This window comes from Ranitomeya imitator, chromosome 1 (genome assembly GCF_032444005.1).
Source record: "Ranitomeya imitator isolate aRanImi1 chromosome 1, aRanImi1.pri, whole genome shotgun sequence".
In the NCBI taxonomy this organism is placed as follows: Eukaryota; Metazoa; Chordata; class Amphibia; order Anura; family Dendrobatidae; genus Ranitomeya; species Ranitomeya imitator.
The window spans coordinates 907,042,967-907,063,449 of NC_091282.1; positions in this window are offsets into that span (position 1 = coordinate 907,042,967).

Consider the following 20,483-nt stretch of genomic DNA (forward strand, 5'->3'; position numbering starts at 1 on the left):
TCAGTCAGTTTTTCTATATTTACTATGTACTATTTTTTCTGACTTGAACGCCCCGCCCTTCACCATGCTGTGATTTTAATTACATCCTAACACAGTTGGTTCTGAGCTTCCTATAAAAGCAGGCTTTACCACGTTATTAGCCATAGGTAAGTGTTCACACTAGGCAGTCAGCTCAGGTACCCATCTGTTCTGAGATTACCTTGACGATTGGTGGATGGGCTCACAACTTTTGGCCAAATCTTGTGCTAAGAATCTCATGTGTTTTTTCATATATTTCACAAGCCATTATGCTATTCCCATTTCATATATCGCACATTTCCTTGCTCTAGCACGGTAAATTTTGAGTGCAGCCATTGATCTATTTACCATCACACTATAGCCAGATCACATATTACCACCACATAGTGACCACAAAGTGACCGAATAACACCACATACAAAGGTCTAATACCGCAGGTCACAAACTGTTGGAGACGGACCGGTTTAGTGGTGATAATACATGAAGATGCCAGAAGGTGAGTTTCAGACAGGGGACTTGGATTTAAAGTACCACTCCGGCGGTGACAGAAAAACCATGCTGGAGTGATGCTTTTAGTATTTGCTTTGTTTTTTGAAGCAAAAACTGCAGCATCACTTAGTACAAACTAATTGAATGAGATTCCCGAAGTCTCATGGACATATAGGAATTGTGGTGCACAAACACAGACACAAACATGCATTACACACATTGCACATTTAGTGGACATACATATTACAGGTACTGTGCATATATTATACAGATATACACATGTACACTTTGTACATGCTCCCGGAAGAAGCCACCGACTAAACGCATGTCAGGGTGTGGAGACACCACTCTACTACATTTAAGGTAAACTACTCTACTATTTATGCTTTAAGGCTGCAGTTATTCTCTCCTCACTGTTGGGTATCTGTCTTTTGGCGGTGGAGATACCTACACCTAAGCCCATATATTGGCGGCATTGTATAGCTGGAATATTCCCACTGTGAATCAGTTATATCTTCCATTCTATTTGATATTTGGAAAGACTGCACATTATGCTGAACACCAACTAAACCATTGCCTTCAGATACCTTTCGTATTATGTCTTGATCTCTCCTTCCTGCTTCCCTACCCTTCCTTTTTTGTCAGCATTATGCATCGCTACCTCATATTGTAGCATTTATTAACCCCTTCAAGACGCAGCCCTTTTTCCTTTTTTGCATTTTCGTTTTTCGCTCTCCTCCTTCCCAGAGCCATAACGTTTTTATTTTTCCATCAATATGGCCATGTGAGGGTCTTATTTTTTGCAGGACGAGTTGTACTTTTGAACGACACCATTGGTTTTACCATGTCATGTACATGTTAGGTTACGCTATGGGTTGGACTAGATGGACTTAAAGTCTTCCTTCTAGGCTATTTTTTATCTAAGACAAGTGGTGAAAAAAAATTCCAAACTTTGCTAAAAAAAAAAACCTGTGCCAGGGTCGAGGGAGGGCTTATTTTTTGCGTACTGAGCTGACGATGTTATATTATACCACTATTGTGCCAATACATTCTTTTGATCACCCGTTATTGCATTTTGCATTGCATCAGCATATCTCACCCAGTCTGGGCCGCCCTCTTTGCCTCTGCTCACCGGGCCCAATACATCAGTGTGGGGAGTAACTAGATTCCTCTAAGCAATGCGCCAACTTTCACAATTCCCCTGAATTCCAAGCGTCAAGTCTGCGATTTGCATGTTTGCAGTCAGGTGCTGACTATAGTCTCTGCTGCATTGTATACTGTATTTTAGATTCTGCATTTTTTTATGTACTTGTTTGAGAGATCTTCAAACTCGGATAGAATTTGTATTTCAGCAAAAAAGGAAAATAGTACCACAAATAGCGTCCGTAAGGCCATGTTCACACCATCCTTTTTTTAATGCGGAATCGCCGCGATTTTCCCGCTGCGGGTCCGCAGCTGTTTTCCATGCAGGGTACATTACAATGTACCCTATGGAAAACAGGAACTGCTGTGCCCACATTGCGGAAAATCCCGAAAAAAGCCGCGCTGAATAGCTGCGGTAAAAAAGAAGTACCATGTCACTTCTTTTTGCGGAACTGCAGCGGTTCTGCACCCATAGACCTCCATTGTGAGGTCAAACCCGCAGTAAAACTCGCAGAAGAAAAAAATATCTGCGGGTTTTCTGCGGTTTGTGGTGCAGAACCGCTGCAGTGTGGCTGCCCCCCCGTGCCCCAATCCCACCCCCCCATGCTCCGATGCCACCCCCCGTGCTCCGACGCCCCCCCCCGTGCCCTCATCTCCCCCCCTTATACTTACCCGGCCTCCCGGTGTCCGTCCGGCCGTCTTCTCCCTGGGCGCCGCCATCTTCCAAAATGGCGGGCGCATGCGCAGTGCGCCCGCCGAATCTGCCGGCCGGCAGATTCGTTCCAAAGTGCATTTTGATCACTGAGATATAATCTATCTCAGTGATCAAAATAAAAAAAATAATAAATGACCCCCCCTTTTGTCACCCCCATAGGTAGGGACAATAAAAAAATAAAGATTTTATGCAGCATCAATAGTAAAAAGATAGAACGTTAAAAATAATTTAAAAAAAAATAAAAAATCATGATATCCTCACCTTCCAGCGTTCCCGGCGGTCTTCCCACTCCTCGCGATGCTCCGGTCCCAATAGTGCATTGCAGCAAAAACCCCAGAGACCGATGTCATCACAGGTCATTTTCACAATGCATTATTGGGAACAGAAGCATCGCGAGGAGCGGGAAGGCTGCCGGGAATGCCGGAAGGTGAGAATATCATGATTTTTTATTTTAATTATTTTTTTTTTTAACAATAATATGGTTCTGAGGGCCTGGAGGACAGTCTCCTCTCCTCCTCCCTGGGTACCAACCGCACATGATCAGCTTACTTCCCGGATGGTGGACATAGCCCCATGCGGAAAGTAAGTGGATCAATGCATTCCTATGTGTGCGGAATCCCCGCGATTCCGCACAAAGAATGAACATGCTGCGTTTTTTTCCGGAATGCGATTCCGCCGCGGAAAAAAACGCAACATGTGCAGAAAAATTTCGGATTGCATTCTAATAATAAGATGATTAATGTATGCGTTTTTTTCACAGTTTTATCGCGTTTTTATAGTGAAAAAACGTGAAAAATCCTGAATGTGTGCACACAGCCTTAAAAAGTATTTGCATACTTGTTTTAATAGTATAATATTACACCCAGACATGATGCACGAATACAGTGAAAAAATACTTGTTTTATACAACATTGCTGCATGCTGTTGCAACATATTTCTTTACGAACGTGTAAAAAATAAATATAAAAAAAGTTTAACGTTTTGCATATCTGTTTTACTAGTCCAATTTGTCAACATTACAAGCAACAATAATACTGTAGACTTTTGCAGGATGTTGTTGCTTCTGACAGCAACATCGTCGGTTGGAGTCAATCCACCTCCTCCACCACGATAATATTTAAAGTTTTGCATAGCGGAATTTCAATTTCATCATGTACACCCGTATCTGTGTTGCCCCTTAGCCCCGTAACCAATAGGTCCCCCCACCCAGGCTAAGGAAGATATTTCACCAAAACAACTTCCTTCAGTTTATTTATTGGATATGATAAATGGTCATTATTGCAGACATGTATGTTTGACTGTGAAATGCTGTGACCGGCAACGATGTGAGCTGGATAACTATGAGCGTATAAGCAAGTTGCAGGTTGCAGTGACAGACAGAAGGCAGAGCAAGGGTTAACAAATATAACAGTTTTAATTTAACAAGGGTTAACTCCTCGCAGGGAGGTGCAGGGTTCAATGGGGAGAATAACAGTCCAATTGTAAAGGATATGCAGAGTTAAGGAACAATGAATCAGATAACGACAGTTCTTCTGAATGCTGTGGGGGAGTCAATAGCGCCAACAACAACTGGCGCGGTGCTGGTACAAGAAGGTTCAGCTGGTAACGGTGGTCCATCTTCTGGTGGCAGCGGTCAGTCTCCGGTACCTTCCGCTGAGCCCCTAGTCCATGAACATATGCGGCCGGAGCAAACAAGGCCGCAGCACGATCAGGGTCTCCCATGGGCAGGAATGTATATGCTGGTAAGGTGGGCTGAAAAAATCTGTCCAGTACCCGGTTCTCTCTTTGCAGCATGTGCGCTGTACTCACGGTCACGGGCACCTCGATCTCTGTCAGCCACCGGGCGTGCTGCACTTCTCTTTCTGTGCTGTGCGCTGCCTGTTCCCACCAAGACTAAGTGCCGACAACAGCTGGCATGACGTTTCTCCAAAAAGGTCCTGTAGACAACGGTCCGAGGACAAGGGCAGCAGCGAGTAGTCCTGAACTCTGCCTTGGCTCTTAGGCTGATGTGCAGCGCCTAGCTGAACAGGGCTCCCATCTCTTTCCCTGTTACTGCGGTGGGCTCCGGCAGCATCTCAGAATCGGATCGGCCACATGTCGTTGCGACCCATCTGCGCACCGCTCAGAGCCTGCTGCTCATGCACCTTGCCTCTGTCACCTCCGGCGGGAAACTGCCCAACGCTGCATGCGCTTTTACATATAACGGCACCCCCAACTTCCAGGTCAGGGAACCTGTCCGGGCCTTTTTGCCTCCCCCCGGACAACATGGGATGCAGCCTCAGCAGTTCTGGACCCGGTCTGGCTCAGGTACCCGCAGTCCGTTCTTTCTCCTTACAAGTACAGTGTCGTTCTGGGGTACCAAGGGCCACCCAGTTGAATTGATTCCAGCGGCCCACCAAACAGCTACACTACATGAAAATCAACACAGCTAATTTAGAATGCATTGCACTGCAGCCATTTTTATTTTACACTAGTCCACTTCCCTAACCATGTCGAGACCAATGCATCAAACAATATAATCTCACCATATGCTCTGCAGATCTAGAATGTGGGCAAGCAATGGGAAATGCTAGTTGCGCATTGCTTGTGAAGCGTGACATGCCTTACCAGAAGTGAGAAGCAAAGAGCTGAAAGTTAACAGACTGCTATGATTAGGAGGGGGCTTGGAGGGAAGTGATGTGCCTAACAACACTGACAAATAACTGCTTGATTTCACTAAAGTGTGTGTGGCCTGTGGTTGTAAAGATTTCTGGACAGTCTGCAGATGTGCAGAGATGTGGATGTGCAGTTCCTGCTGTTAAGTTCGGTCAAAAACGACAGATTTTGAACTTTAATATTTTTTATAATATTTAAGATGCGGTTCTGAAACTTGTGGTTGATTGACTTTTCCTCATTTGAGGGGTTCTTACTATGGGTACTTTTTTGTTTTGTTTACTTTTTGCTCCGCAATTTTTTATACACTTGTACTCTTCGGTCAAAAATTACCAATAGCCTTTTATAGTGATCTCCAGCCATTTTATGAGTAAAATAAAGGAGCTATAATCTCATTTTGGACTATATATTACATGTACTACTATTTATTTATCAATTTATTTTTATAGTCCTTTTGGTCCATGCAGATTTACACATACATACATTTTCTCATTACAATACTGCTGATGGATTACCTTCCAGTATAGTTATGTGCCAAAATGGAAATGGAAGACTTTAGATTTGACAGCTCTAAATGCTTTCATAGGATTACTACTGTGAGGCCGGGGACACACACAACGTATAAAAAAACGGTCCGTTTTTGACGGACGAGAATCGCACAAATGTTACCAAAACAGTGATCCATGTGCAGTGCGAGGATGCGATTTTCTCGCATCAAATGATCTGTTTGACAACCGTGTAACATCCGTATGGCACCCGTATGGCGAGATTTTCTCGCAGGCTTGCAAAATGGACATATAACGGATTTTCCACCTGAAAAAAATTAAATCATCACCAAGAACATTTAATGGCCCTAAAACAGGTGCCACCCACCAATCTATGCAGTAGAGTCCCTGCTTGTGTTGGTGCACTTCTGATTGATGAGCAACATGTCTGATCTACTGACTTTTAACACCACAGAGCGTGTGCTTTACAACTGGGTACTTTCCCAACGTTTTGGCCAGCCATACCCAGTTATTGTAGATCCGAGGAGGCGGAGACGGATGTGGGTACATCCACTTCTAAAGCAACGGATCAATAAAGGCCATTTCAGCCGTCTGTATGCTGCTCTGAGGTCAAATCCGGACAAGTTCTTCAACTATTGTCGGATGAGGATTCAAACCTTTGATATTTTGTTAGAGATTTTGCGACCAGGGATCACGAAGAAGGACACTAGGATGCGCAAATCTATTTCAGCAGAGGAGCGCCTTATCCTTACCTTGCGGTATGTCTTAATAATCTTTGGACAAAATAATTTACCACTTTAATGTTGTTCCCCCTTATTAAAATTAGCTAATTAAATGGTTATGTAACTTCAACATCATTTGGCCTTCTTAGATAATATTTAATTTTGGCAAAGATCAAAGCCATCGCATGTCCTTATTGTTTGAATAATCATGCCATTTTTTTTAAAATTTGTGTTGGTGCAAATATAACACTGTATTGTGTTCATTTTATATTTTAAAAGAATACTCTGTTTTCTTTTAGCTTCCTTGCAACTGGCCTATCATATGCGGCACTGCATTTAGAGTTTCTACTGGGCAAATCTACAATTTCTGGTATTGTGCGGGATTCATGCACGGAAATCTGGAGAAGACTCCATCAAGAGGTGATGCCTGAACCCAAAATGGCAGACTGGTTACGTGTTGCTCAAGGATTTCAGGACACCTGCCAGTTTCCGTACTGTCTTGGGGCACTTGACGGAAAGCACATCCGTGTGTGTAAGCCGCCAGGTTCAGGGACCCAATTCTATAATTATAAACAGTTTTTCTCTGTAGTGCTGTTGGCCCTAGTCGACAGCAACTACAGGTTTATAATTGTAGATATTGGGGCCTATGGGATAACTGGAGACTCTAGAGTCTTCAGTTCTTCCATTATGGGTCGGCGGCTGCGCAACAATGAATTGGATCTCCCACCCCCAAGTCAAATACCAGGTGCTAATTTGGATGCGGTGCCTTACATGATGGTAGCAGATGAGGCGTTTCAATTATCAAGGAACGTCATGAGGCCCTATCCACGAAGAGGCCGGGACTACCGGCGCAGAATATTTAATTTGCGTCTTTCCCGTGCCCGCCGTCTGGTCGAGTATTCATTCGGCATTCTCAGTGCAAAATGGCGGGTACTTCAGTCTGCAATCCAACTGAGTGAAGGCAATGTAAATGGCGTGATAAAAGCATGTGTTGTTCTTCACAACTTTACAAGATACCATGATTGCCCATCATCTGCTTCCGATGAAATTGATTATGCAAATACTGTCTTGACAACTACACGTGTTCTTCCTTCACGTCGTCAGCCCTCAGGCCTTAAAGTTCATGAAGTTTAAAAAAAAAATTTGTGTCACCAGAGGGATCGACTGTTTGGCAAGACAATGCTGTTTTGCAGTAAAGTTTAGTTATATTGTAAGTTACTAAATACCATAAATTTCCACCTTCAATTGTGTATTATGTATCTGATTCAGAAATTAGCTAAGTGTGTAAAGTTGACAAATCATGTATGTAGTTGGACCAATGCTTAGCACTCAGATTTGAGAACAAAATTTTACTGCTCAAAGCATATATATATATTCCCAAAACATATTATCAGCATATGTAATTTGAGCCATATAAACAAGACAGATTAACATGCCAAGGTAACAAAAAACTTAGTCCATACAACAGCCAAAATGACAGGCCAAAAACTAAACAAAAAAATTACAGGTTCTGGTAGGTTGGGGGTGGTGATGGTGATGGCGGGTGTCCAGCATGTGCGGAACTTTGCCTGGGTGGTTGACCAACCAGACTGTCAACCTGTGGTATTGCATATATAAATTGAGGGTGTCGTGGCAAGGGACGATCATGTGTATGAGTTAACACTTGATGTGGAGGGTAGAAGGGCATCAAGTCCTGGGTACTGGATTGTCCCATTTGGTCAGACCCCCCAATATGGCCATGTCGAGCAGACACATGTTGGGACCAGCCTCCAAACATGTGTCTGTTCAAGTGGTCATATTGGGCAGTTGCAGGATAATCATAAATTGCCCTATTTTGTGGTTGTTGGGTGCTTTGGGCAGGCTGTTGTTGTGGAGCTATAGGTTGCGGGGGTGGTGCTGCGACAGTTTGTTATTGGTCCTGTGGAAGGTCTTGCACCGCCAGAAGGTTGTTAGCTGACATTTGCCACCGTTCGAGATAATTAAAAACATCAGTGGGGTTGTTTGGGGGTGTGGCCGCATCTAGCAAAATTTGGATACAACCTCTGGTCCGCAGCCTGAGCGAGTGTGGAATGGGCCGTAAATAGCGGACAAGACTGCGGAAGTACGCTTCCTCACCATCGTCATGGGCAGCTCTGGACAAATAGTCCAACACCCCTGTATCCACTTGCCTCCTGGTGCCAATGTTAGAAGCCACCCTTCTGCGCCAACCACGGTTTGGTCTTGGATTAGGCTGTGGTGAGGTATCCAGAGCCAAGGTTGGACTGCTGCTCTGGGCTCCTTCCTCAACCTCTGGATTTGCCTCCTGTGTGGCAGAAGACGCTGCTGCTGGTTGTGGTGGTGGTGGTGGTTGGTTGCTGCCTGTTGCTTGCCCAGATGGTCCAGCCATTTCTGCATCTTCACCAACAGGGTCAATCACCAACTCTGAGTCAGATGCAGTCTCCCTTTCTGTCAGATTGGACTCTGTTCTGTATTTCACAAAAGATTATTTATATTAAAAAATACATACATATTCACGTAATAAGATGTCTAAAATATTTCGAGACATGCATGCACTTACGGTCGGAGCTCCATCACCAGTGCCAGAAAATTAAGCCTATTAAAATAAAGGTATTTCCTTTTTTGGGGGGCTGCATCACCACTCCGCCCAGGAACTTGACGTTCACGCCGGTATTGGTCCCGGCAACTCCGCCAGCGTCTAGTGACATCATTGACTGCAAATATCCAAAATTTTGTATAGAAATATCATGCACATAACTCAAACCGTTACAGGGTTTGCAATCACACACGGGCCCACTAGGCTAGGGGGACATAAAATTCCTTTGGGCCTATATTAAAGGACTATAGCTAATACATTTCATCCATATTTGTGTGTCTTGGTAATGTTTTTGCATCTTCAACCAAAAGCATGGATCATTTACTTCACTCATAAACACACCACATATGATGTGTTCATGCTTATTTTTATCATGAACCCAATATAAAACCCCATTTTTTGGTAAAGGCTGGTACTTACAAATTTCTTGCTGAACCTCTTGAGGTCGCTCATCAAAATCGGGGAACATGTGGCGACAGATTGACCTCCATGCTGCGTCTTTACGTGCACGGTCCGCATAATGTGCGTCGCGTTGGTCCCATAATTCGGGTCTATCATGGACCAGAGCAATCAGCATCTCAACATTTATATGTCTGGCCATGCTGCTACACAGTACACTGCGTGGAGGCGTGCTTCCTGGTTTGCAATCCAGCGTGGGTCAGAAATTAGCATGAAAAAGCTTCCTGATAATGGATGATTCAATTTCCTGTCACCTGGAGAAGTCTTCAGTATTTCTCGCAATGCACACGCATGGTCCGTATGTAATCCGATTTTTTCTCGCACCCATAGACTTGCATTGGTGATTCTCGGCCGAGATACGATGACAATCGCAGCATGCTGCGATTTCACTCGGATCCGGAATACGGCCGAGAAAATATCGGATGATGGGAGCTGCCCCATAGATTAACATTGGGACGAGTGCTATGCGATTTTTTATCGCATTGCACTCGTCCGTATTACGGTCTAGTGTGACCCCGGCCTTAGCAGGAGTCTACAGATCTTCTGGTGAGTCAGCCAGTAGTTTATGGCATTCAGAAACTGGTCGCCACATATTTAGGGCCACAATTCTGTCAGATAATACTCATTTTCTTCCTGAAAATTATTGCAAACATAAATTATTTGGTATTATTATCTTCATTTAATTTGTCTTAAATGAAAAAACACAAAAAGAATTGTCCTAAAGCCAAATTGGATATAATTCCACACCAAACATAAAAAAGGGGGTGGACAAATGTATTGGCACTGTTCGAAAAATCATGTGATGCTTCTCTAATTTGTGTAATTAACAGCACCTGTAACTTACCTGTGGCACCTAACAGGTGTTGGCAATAACTAAATCACACTTGCAGCCAGTTGACATGGATTAAAGTTGACTCAACCTCTGTCCTGTGTCCTTGTGTGTACCACATTGAGCATGGAGAAAAGAAAGAAGACCAAAGAACTGTCTGAGGACTTGAGAAACCAAATTGTAAGGAAGCATGAGGAATCTCAAGGCTACAAGTCCATCTCCAAAGACCTGAATGTTCCTGTGTCTACCGTGCGCAGTGTCATCAAGAAGTTTAAAGCCCATGGCACTGTGGCTAACCTCCCTAGATGTGGACAGAAAAGAAAAATTGACAAGAGATTTCAACGCAAGATTGTGCGGATGTTGGATAAAGAACCTCGACTAACATCCAAACAAGTTCAAGCTGCCCTGCAGTCCGAGGGTACAACAGTGTCAACCCATATTATCCGTCGGCATCTGAATGAAAAGGGACTGTATGGTAGGAGATCCAGGAAGATCCCACTTCTTACCCCGAGACATAAAAAAGCCAGGCTGGAGTTTGCCAAAACTTACCTGAAAAAGCCTAAAACGTTTTGGAAGAATGTTCTCTGGTCAGATGAGACAAAAGTAGAGCTTTTTGGGCAAAGGCATCAACATAGAGTTTACAGGAGAAAAAAAGAGGCATTCAAAGAATAGAACACGGTCCCTACAGTCAAACATGGCGGAGGTTCCCTGATGTTTTGGGGTTGCTTTGCTGCCTCTGGCACTGGCCTGCTTGACCGTGTGCATGGCATTATGAAGTCTGAAGACTACCAACAAATTTTATCATACCAAAAAACACCCTACCATAATGGGTGAAAAAGAGGCATAAGCAATAATAATGTATTTCAAACATAATATTTTATTATTAAACAAAAAACATTAAAAAAATCAAGACAAGGAATTTCAAAGAAATTACTAATGGGACAAACACAAGAAAAAGAGAAAATGGACAAAGCTGCATGACATTATAACACCTTCCAAATATTTATATACCTTTATGGGAACCAGCCCTATACAGATAAAAAATAAATAAATAAATTGGCATGTGCACACAACATCTATTGCTGGAAAAACTGCATCCCTGTATATTAGCGGCAATCTATTATGACTATTATGTAGATAGGCTTGCGCAGTAACATGTAAGTATATTTGCTTCTATAATTAAATATACAAATCACCTCATATTAAACTGTTGCGGTTTATCAAAAAAACATCAAAATGTCAGCGTGTTTGCACCGCCTAAAAACCAGGGGGTGAAAGTGCTTAATGCAGAAAATCACAAAGGTGTACTCAACAAGCAGAAACAGCAGAGAACCTGTTTATAAGAGTTTCAGATACTCATAGGTCAAAAGTCAAAATATCAATGTATCAGCCCCGCTTAAAATATGCTAAAGATGCCTAGTGCAGAGCAAAACATTGCAAATATATGATAATACATATTAGCAGCAAAAAAACTATTTATAAGAGTTTCAATACCATTAACACAAAGTGTCAATGTGCCTGCACCGCTTAAAGTAAGCTGAAAGTGCTAAGTAAAAAAAATTTGGAAGACCTCTTGGAAGAGAACGAAAAATATGGAAAGGGTAAGTTTCCACTCCATCTTATGGGTAAATCCAAAACTTTCCCAAGCTTAAGCACATGCTCAGCTGTGGAAGTATTTACAAGACTAGTTACCAAAGAGGTAGAGGACTTGCCATCTATTCCTAACTAGGTTTCTAATATGAGTATTGAAGAAAATAAAGCCTTGAGAGAATTGCAGTCTTTTGAGTATGTGGTAGAAAAAAAGCTGATAAGGGTGGAAACATAATTATATGGCCCAATTCTCTATATGAGAAACAAGTAGCTAAGATCTTAAATAAAAAAGGATGTTATAAGAAATTGGGTTTTAATCCTCTGACGCAATTCCAACAGGAATTGGTGGGAATTTTAGAAACAGCGTATGAGCATGGAATTATCCCCAAGAAATTTGTTGAAGTGATTAGCAAATTACAACCCAAGATGGCTACTTTCTACATCCTGCCAAAACTGCATAAAGACCCAGTAGACCCGCCTGGAGGTGGCGAGTCCACTTTTTCTTTTTGGATTTTGGTTATGTATACCAACAAATTTTGCAGCATAACGTAGGGCCCAGTGTGAGAAAGCTGGGTCTCCCTCAGAGGTCACGGGTCTTCCAGCAGGACAATGACCCAAAACACACTTCAAAAAGCACTAGAAAATGGTTTGAGAGAAAGCACTGGAGACTTCTAAGGTGGCCAGCAATGAGTCCAGACCTGAATCCCATAGAACACCTGTCGAGAGATCTAAAAATGGCAGTTTGGAGAGGACACCCTTCAAATATCAGGGACCTGGAGCAGTTTGCCAAAGAAGAATGGTCTAAAATTCCAGCAGAGCATTGTAAGAAACTCATTGATGGTTACCGGAAGCGGTTGGTCGCAGTTATTTTGGCTAAAGGTTGTGCAACCAAGTATTAGGCTGAGGGTGCCAATACTTTTGTCTGGCCCATTTTTGGAGTTTTGTGTGAAATGATCAATGTTTTGCTTTTTGCTTCATTCTCTTTTGTGTTTTTTTCATTTAAGACAAATTAAATGAAGATAATAATACCAAAGAATTTGTGATTGCAATCATTTTCAGGAAGAAACTGAGTATTATCTGACAGAATTGCAGGGGTGTCAATACTTTTGGCCACAACTGTATCTTTAACCTCTTAACATCCAATGACGAGCAGTGTCCATCATTGGACGGCTCCTGCTGCTCATCGGCGGAGCCCGCACCTTTTCCGGCACATGACAGCTGATCTGATCAGCTGACATGTGCCCCTAACAGCCGGGGGTGGAATCGCGATCTATCCACGGCTGTTAACATGTTAAATGCCGCTGTCAAACACTGATTTGCAGAAATAAAATAAAATCTAGCCACTGAACTGCCATGAAAATCTTTTACAGCATCATGGAATAATGATTATCCACTTGTCTAGCTGTATATATACGCTATGTATACATAACTCACACTGTCCAATATGAAGCAGCAGGTATGTTACGCATAAGAGGACATGGGAAATATAATGATGATTTCATTATAAATGATAGTTTCAAGAAGAGGACCTGACAACTAAGTGATATGTATAGACGCTGTCAGGTCTGGAGTGCAAAATGCTGAAAAAAAACTGTCATAAAAGTAAAACAAAGTAATAATGGTACAAAGTTTATATAAGATGACTATGCTGGTTATTATGTTGTTGCCAAATTCAGGTTTTGTTTGATTAACACATTTCCTTGTGGTTTGGATTGCACTGTATCCTGTGGTCTACATCTTATCACTTGTCAAGTAGAGTGTGCTGAGTAATGACAAGTTCATGTGCTTACAGGCACGTGTCACAGACTTTCAGAATGTTTCCACTTTTATGCAATTCCTAGTGAAAGCTTTTTTTTGTGCATTGTCTTTTTTACCAATAAAGGTTTTCCCTTCCAGGATCCTGGACATCATTGGCATGCCTGTGTGGAAAATAATAGATGTGCACAGAGGAGTACCTGGGATTTTGGTTCGGCGAGCAAAACTTCTGAGTGGGCTCCTAATCAGGTAACCCTGATTATAACTATGATGGCCATCCACCATCCACCTCTCGTGTCTCCCCTTTTCCTCATAGTTTGTAAGCTTGCGAGCAGGACCCTCATTCCTCCTGGTATCTGTTTTGAACTGTATTTCTGTTATGCTGTAATGTCTATTGTCTGTACAAGTCCCCTCTATAATTTGTAAAGCGCTGCGGAATATGTTGGCGCTATATAAACAAAAATTATTATTATTATTATGATGGCAAACCCTAATAATGGATGTAGGAGAACCTCAGCACATGACCGCGCTGTTAATAAAATAAACTCTATACAAAGACCAACACTGATACTACCGCCATATGGTGACTGTGGAGACACGAGGGTCGGTGAGTGCTCTCATGTGCTGCCCGATTGTCTTTAGAAAGACCACAGGACCAGAGCTCATCCCACTGAATGTCTGCACTTCTTTCCTACCACTCAGACAGGATGTAGGTAACACAGTGTGGCAATACTCTACTGAACCTCCAATAGACAATAACATATAGTGCAGACCCAGTAAATACACAAGATGGTGCAAATTACAGAGTCTCACCCTTCCGCTGGATCACCGGATTAGAGAGGCTGCGACTTCGGAACTTCCAGGGCCAACTACCCCCACCAGTGGCACCCCACTATTGAGGAGGTAAAGACAAGCTCAGGAAGCTGACAGTCCATTGAGGTATGTGGCCAGGTGACCTGATTGTCCCAACCTGGCTTCTCCGAATGTCTCCATGGGATCAGTGATGGTCAATGGAGCAGATCTGTATTCCTTCAGCTGGGGCTGTGGTCCCCTAGGCTGGCATCCGTAGAGTGTCTCAAATCTGTATTCCTCCGGTTGAACCCATGGTGCATTGGCTACTCTCATGTAAAGTCTCTCTGAGAACAGAGGCAGATCCCTCATTCATGGTTCTCAACTGTCCTTCAGGCCATCATCCAAAGGTCAGGGGGAAGGTGGGATGAAGTCATCTCTCATTGTTCGACTATTGAATCAATCTGCATAGTTTGTATTTCCCTGTTTGCATGTCAACAAGCTTCATGGACTAATACAATGAGTAATCAACATATTAGCAAACATCGATTGTTCAATTACCATGCTGCTGTGAATTCTGTGGCTGAATTCACTCCTGTGGTCACAAGTGGTACTGCAGCTTCTGAGCTTCCTCCCTCAGGTGTTCTGGTGAGCTTGTTAACTGCTTCATTACTTAACTCCGCCTGATGCTGCTATCCTTGCTCCTTGTCAATGTTTCAGTGTTGGATCTGAGCTTCTCCTGATTGTTCCTGTGACCTGCTGCTCTGTATAGCTAAGTGCTTTTTGCTATTTTGTTGCTTTCTTTCTGTCCAGCTTGTCTTTTGTTTTGCTGGAAGCTCTGAGACGCAAAGGGTGTACCGCCGTGCCGTTAGTTCGGCACAGTGGCTCTTTTTTGCCCCCTTTGCGTGGTTTTTGCTTTAGGGTTTTTTGTAGACTGCAAAGTTCGCTTTACTGTCCTCGCTCTGTCCTAGAATATCGGGCCCCACTTTGCTGAATCTATTTCATCCCTACGTTTTGTCTTTTCATCTTACTCACAGTCATTATATGTGGGGGGCTGCCTTTTCCTTTGGGGAATTTCTCTGGGGCAAGTCAGGCCTATTTTTCTATCTTCAGGCTAGTTAGTTTCTTAGGCTGTGCCGAGTTGCCTAGGTAGTTGTTAGGCGCAATCCACAGCCGCTTTTAGTTGTGTTTAGGATAGGATCAGGTGTGCAGTCTACAGAGTTTCCACGTCTCAGAGCTCGTTCTTGTGTTTTTGGGTATTTGTCAGATCACTGTGTGCGCTCTGATCGCTAAGTACACTGTGTCTCTGGATTGCCTGCATAACACCTGTCATTAGCAAACATAACAGTACAAGGAGCCAAACTAATGATTCTCAATAGAGGGAAAGAAAAAGTTCTGACATCATTTTTTTTTTTTTTTTCGCTCTGTGTTCACTTTTTTTTTTTTTCCCCTAGACATTTGGGTGATTCTGGACACAGGTGTGGACATGGATATTCAGGGTCTGTGCTCTTCAATGGATAATCTCGTTATAAATGTACAAAAAATTCAAGATACTATTGATCAGAAATCTATGTTAGAACCAAGAATTCCTATTCCTGATTTGTTTTTTGGAGATAGAACTAAGTTTCTAAGTTTCAAAAATAATTGTAAGCTATTTCTGGCCTTGAAACCTCATTCTTCTGGTAATCCTATTCAACAGGTTTTGATTATTATTTCTTTTTTGCGCGGCGACCCTCAAGACTGGGCATTTTCTCTTGCGCCAGGAGACCCTGCATTGAGTAGTGTCGATGCGTTTTTCCTGGCGCTCGGATTGCTGTACGATGAGCCTAATTCAGTGGATCAGGCTGAGAAAAATTTGCTGGCTTTGTGCCAGGGTCAGGATGATATAGAAGTATATTGTCAGAAATTTAGGAAATGGTCAGTACTCACTCAGTGGAATGAATCTGCGCTGGCAGCTTTGTTCAGAAAGGGTCTCTCTGAGGCTCTTAAGGATGTCATGGTGGGATTTCCTATGCCTGCTGGTTTGAATGAGTCTTTGTCTTTGGCCATTCAGATCGGTCGACGCTTGCGCGAGCGTAAATCTGTGCACCATTTGGCGGTATTGCCTGAGGTTAAACCTGAGCCTATGCAGTGCGATAGGACTATGACTAGAGTTGAACGGCAGGAATACAGACGTCTGAATGGTCTGTGTTTCTACTGTGGTGATTCCACTCATGCTATTTCTGATTGTCCTAAGCGCACTAAGCGGTCTGCTAGGTCTGCCGTCATTGGTACTGTACAGTCCAAATTCCTTCTGTCCATTACCTTGATATGCTCTTTGTCGTCGTTTTCTGTCATGGCGTTTGTGGATTCGGGCGCTGCCCTGAATCTGATGGATTTGGATTATGCTAAACGTTGTGGGTTTTTCTTGGAGCCTTTGCGGTGTCCTATTCCATTGAGAGGAATTGATGCTACACCTTTGGCCAAGAATAAACCTCAGTACTGGGCCCAGCTGACCATGTGCATGGCTCCTGCACGTCAGGAAGTTATTCGCTTTCTGGTGTTGCATAATCTGCATGATGTGGTCGTGTTGGGGTTGCCATGGCTACAAACCCATAATCCAGTATTGGATTGGAATTCCATGTCGGTATCCAGCTGGGGTTGTCAGGGGGTACATGGTGATGTTCCATTTTTGTCGATTTCGTCATCCACCCCTTCTGAGGTCCCAGAGTTCTTGTCTGATTATCAGGATGTATTTGAAGAGCCCAAGTCCGATGCCCTACCTCCGCATAGGGATTGTGATTGTGCTATCAATTTGATTCCTGGTAGTAAATTCCCTAAAGGTCGATTATTTAATTTATCCGTGCCCGAACACGCCGCTATGCGCAGTTATGTGAAGGAATCCCTGGAGAAGGGACATATTCGCCCATCGTCATCACCACTGGGAGCAGGGTTCTTCTTTGTAGCCAAGAAGGATGGTTCGCTGAGACCGTGTATTGATTACCGCCTTCTTAATAAGATCACTGTTAAATTTCAGTATCCCTTGCCATTATTATCTGACTTGTTTGCTCGGATTAAGGGGGCTAGTTGGTTCACTAAGATAGATCTTCGTGGTGCGTATAATCTGGTGAGAATCAGGCAAGGAGATGAATGGAAAACTGCATTCCATACGCCCGAGGGTCATTTTGAGTATCTAGTGATGCCGTTCGGACTTGCCAATGCTCCATCTGTGTTTCAGTATTTTATGCATGACATCTTCCGAGAGGATCTGGATAAATTCCTGATTGTTTACTTGGATGACATTTTGATCTTCTCAGATGATTGGGAGTCTCATGTGAAGCAGGTCAGAATGGTTTTTCAGGTCCTGCGTGCTAATTCTTTGTTTGTGAAGGGATCAAAGTGTCTCTTCGGTGTGCAGAAAGTTTCATTTTTGGGGTTCATCTTTACCCCTTCTACTATCGAGATGGATCCAGTTAAGGTCCAAGCCATCCAGGATTGGATTCAGCCGACATCTCTGAAAAGTCTGCAAAAGTTCCTGGGCTTTGCTAATTTTTATCGTCGCTTCATCTGTAATTTTTCTAGCATTGCCAAACCATTGACCGATTTGACCAAGAAGGGTGCTGATTTGGTTAATTGGTCTTCTGCTGCTGTGGAAGCTTTTCAGGAGTTGAAGCGTCGTTTTTGTTCTGCCCCTGTGTTGTGTCAGCCAGATGTTTCTCTTCCGTTCCAGGTCGAGGTTGATGCTTCTGAGATTGGAGCAGGGGCGGTTTTGTCACAGAGAGGTTCTGATTGCTCAGTGATGAAACCATGTGCTTTCTTTTCCAGGAAGTTTTCGCCCGCTGAGCGTAATTATGATGTGGGCAATCGAGAGTTGCTGGCCATGAAATGGGCATTCGAGGAGTGGCGTCATTGGCTTGAAGGAGCTAAGCATCACGTGGTGGTATTGACTGTTCATAAGAACTTGACTTATCTCGAGTCTGCCAAGCGCTTGAATCCTAGACAGGCCCGTTGGTCGTTATTTTTTCGACTTTGTGATTTCGTACCTTCCGGGCTCTAAAAATGTGAAGGCGGATGCTCTGTCTAGGAGTTTTGTGCCCGACTCTCCGGGTTTATCTGAGCCAGCGGGTATCCTCAAGGAAGGAGTCATTGTGTCTGCCATCTCCCCTGATTTGCGGCGGGTGCTGCAAAAATTTCAGGCGAATAAACCTGATCGTTGTCCAGCGGAGAAACTGTTCGTCCCTGATAGGTGGACTAATAAACTTATCTCTGAACTTCATTGTTCGGTGTTGGCTGGTCATCCTGGAATCTTTGGTACCAGAGAGTTAGTGGCTAGATCCTTCTGGTGGCCATCTCTGTCACGGGATGTACGTACTTTTGTGCAGTCCTGTGGGATTTGTGCTAGGGCTAAGCCCTGCTGTTCTCGTGCCAGTGGGTTGCTTTTGCCCTTGCCGGTCCCAAAGAGGCCTTGGACACATATTTCGATGGATTTCATTTCTGACCTTCCCGTTTCTCAAAAGATGTCAGTCATTTGGGTGGTCTGTGATCGCTTTTCTAAAATGGTCCATCTGGTGCCCTTGGCTAAATTGCCTTCCTCCTCTGATTTGGTACCTTTGTTCTTTCAGCATGTGGTTCGGTTGCATGGCATTCCTGAGAATATTGTTTCTGACAGAGGTTCCCAGTTTGTTTCAAGGTTTTGGCGAGCTTTTTGTGGTAGGATGGGCATTGACCTATCCTTTTCCTCGGCTTTCCATCCTCAGACTAATGGCCAGACCGAACGAACCAATCAGACCTTGGAAACATATCTGAGATGTTTTGTTTCTGCAGACCAGGATGATTGGGTGTCCTTTTTGCCGTTGGCTGAGTTCGCCCTTAATAATCGGGCCAGCTCGGCTACCTTGGTTTCTCCATTTTTTTGCAATTCTGGGTTCCATCCTCGTTTCTCTTCAGGACAGGTTGAGTCTTCGGACTGTCCTGGTGTGGATTCTGTGGTGGATAGGTTGCAGCAGATCTGGACTCAGGTAGTGGACAATTTGACCTTGTCCCAGGAGAAAGCTCAACTTTTCGCTAATCGCAGACGCCGTGTGGGTCCCCGACTTCGTGTTGGGGATCTGGTTTGGTTATCTTCTCGCCATATTCCTATGAAGGTTTCCTCTCCTAAATTTAAACCTCGTTTTATTGGTCCGTATAGGATTTCTGAGGTTCTCAATCCTGTGTCTTTTCGTTTGACCCTCCCAGACTCCTTTTCCATACATAATGTATTCCATAGGTCGTTGTTGCGGAGATACGTGGCACCTATGGTTCCATCTGTTGAGCCTCCTGCCCCGGTTTTGGTGGAGGGGGAATTGGAGTATATTGTGGAGAAGATTTTGGATTCTCGTGTTTCTAGACGGAAACTCCAGTATCTGGTTAAATGGAAGGGTTATGCTCAGGAAGATAATTCCTGGGTTTTTGCCTCTGATGTTCATGCTTCCGATCTTGTTCGTGCCTTTCATGCGGCTCATCCTCGTCGGCCTGGGGGCTCTGGTGAGGGTTCGGTGACCCCTCCTCAAGGGGGGGGTACTGTTGTGAATTCTGTGGCTGAATTCACTCCTGTGGTCACAAGTGGTACTGCAGCTTCTGAGCTTCCTCCCTCAGGTGTTCTGGTGAGCTCGTTAACTGCTTCATTAATTAACTCCGCCTGATGCTGCTATCCTTGCTCCTTGTCAATGTTTCAGTGTTGGATCTGAGCTTCTCCTGATTGTTCCTGTGACCTGCTGCTCTGTATAGCTAAGTGCTTTTTGCTATTTTGTTGCTTTTTTTCTGTCCAGCTTGTCTTTTGTTTTGCTGGAAGCTCTGAGACGCAAAGGGTGTACCGCCGTGCCGTTAGTTCGGCACGGTGGGTCTTTTTTGCCCCTTTGCGTGGTTTTTGCTTTAGGGTTTTTTGTAGACTGCAAAGTTCGCTTTACTGTCCTCGCTCTGTCCTAGAATATCGGGCCCCACTTTGCTGAATCTATTTCATCCCTACGTTTTGTCTTTTCATCTTACTCACAGTCATTATATGTGGGGGGCTGCATTTTCCTTTGGGGAATTTCTCTGGGGCAAGTCAGGCCTATTTTTCTATCTTCAGGCTAGTTAGTTTCTTAGGCTGTGCCGAGTTGCCTAGGTAGTTATTAGGCGCAATCCACAGCCGCTTTTAGTTGTGTTTAGGATAGGATCAGGTGTGCAGTCTACAGAGTTTCCACGTCTCAGAGCTCGTTCTTGTGTT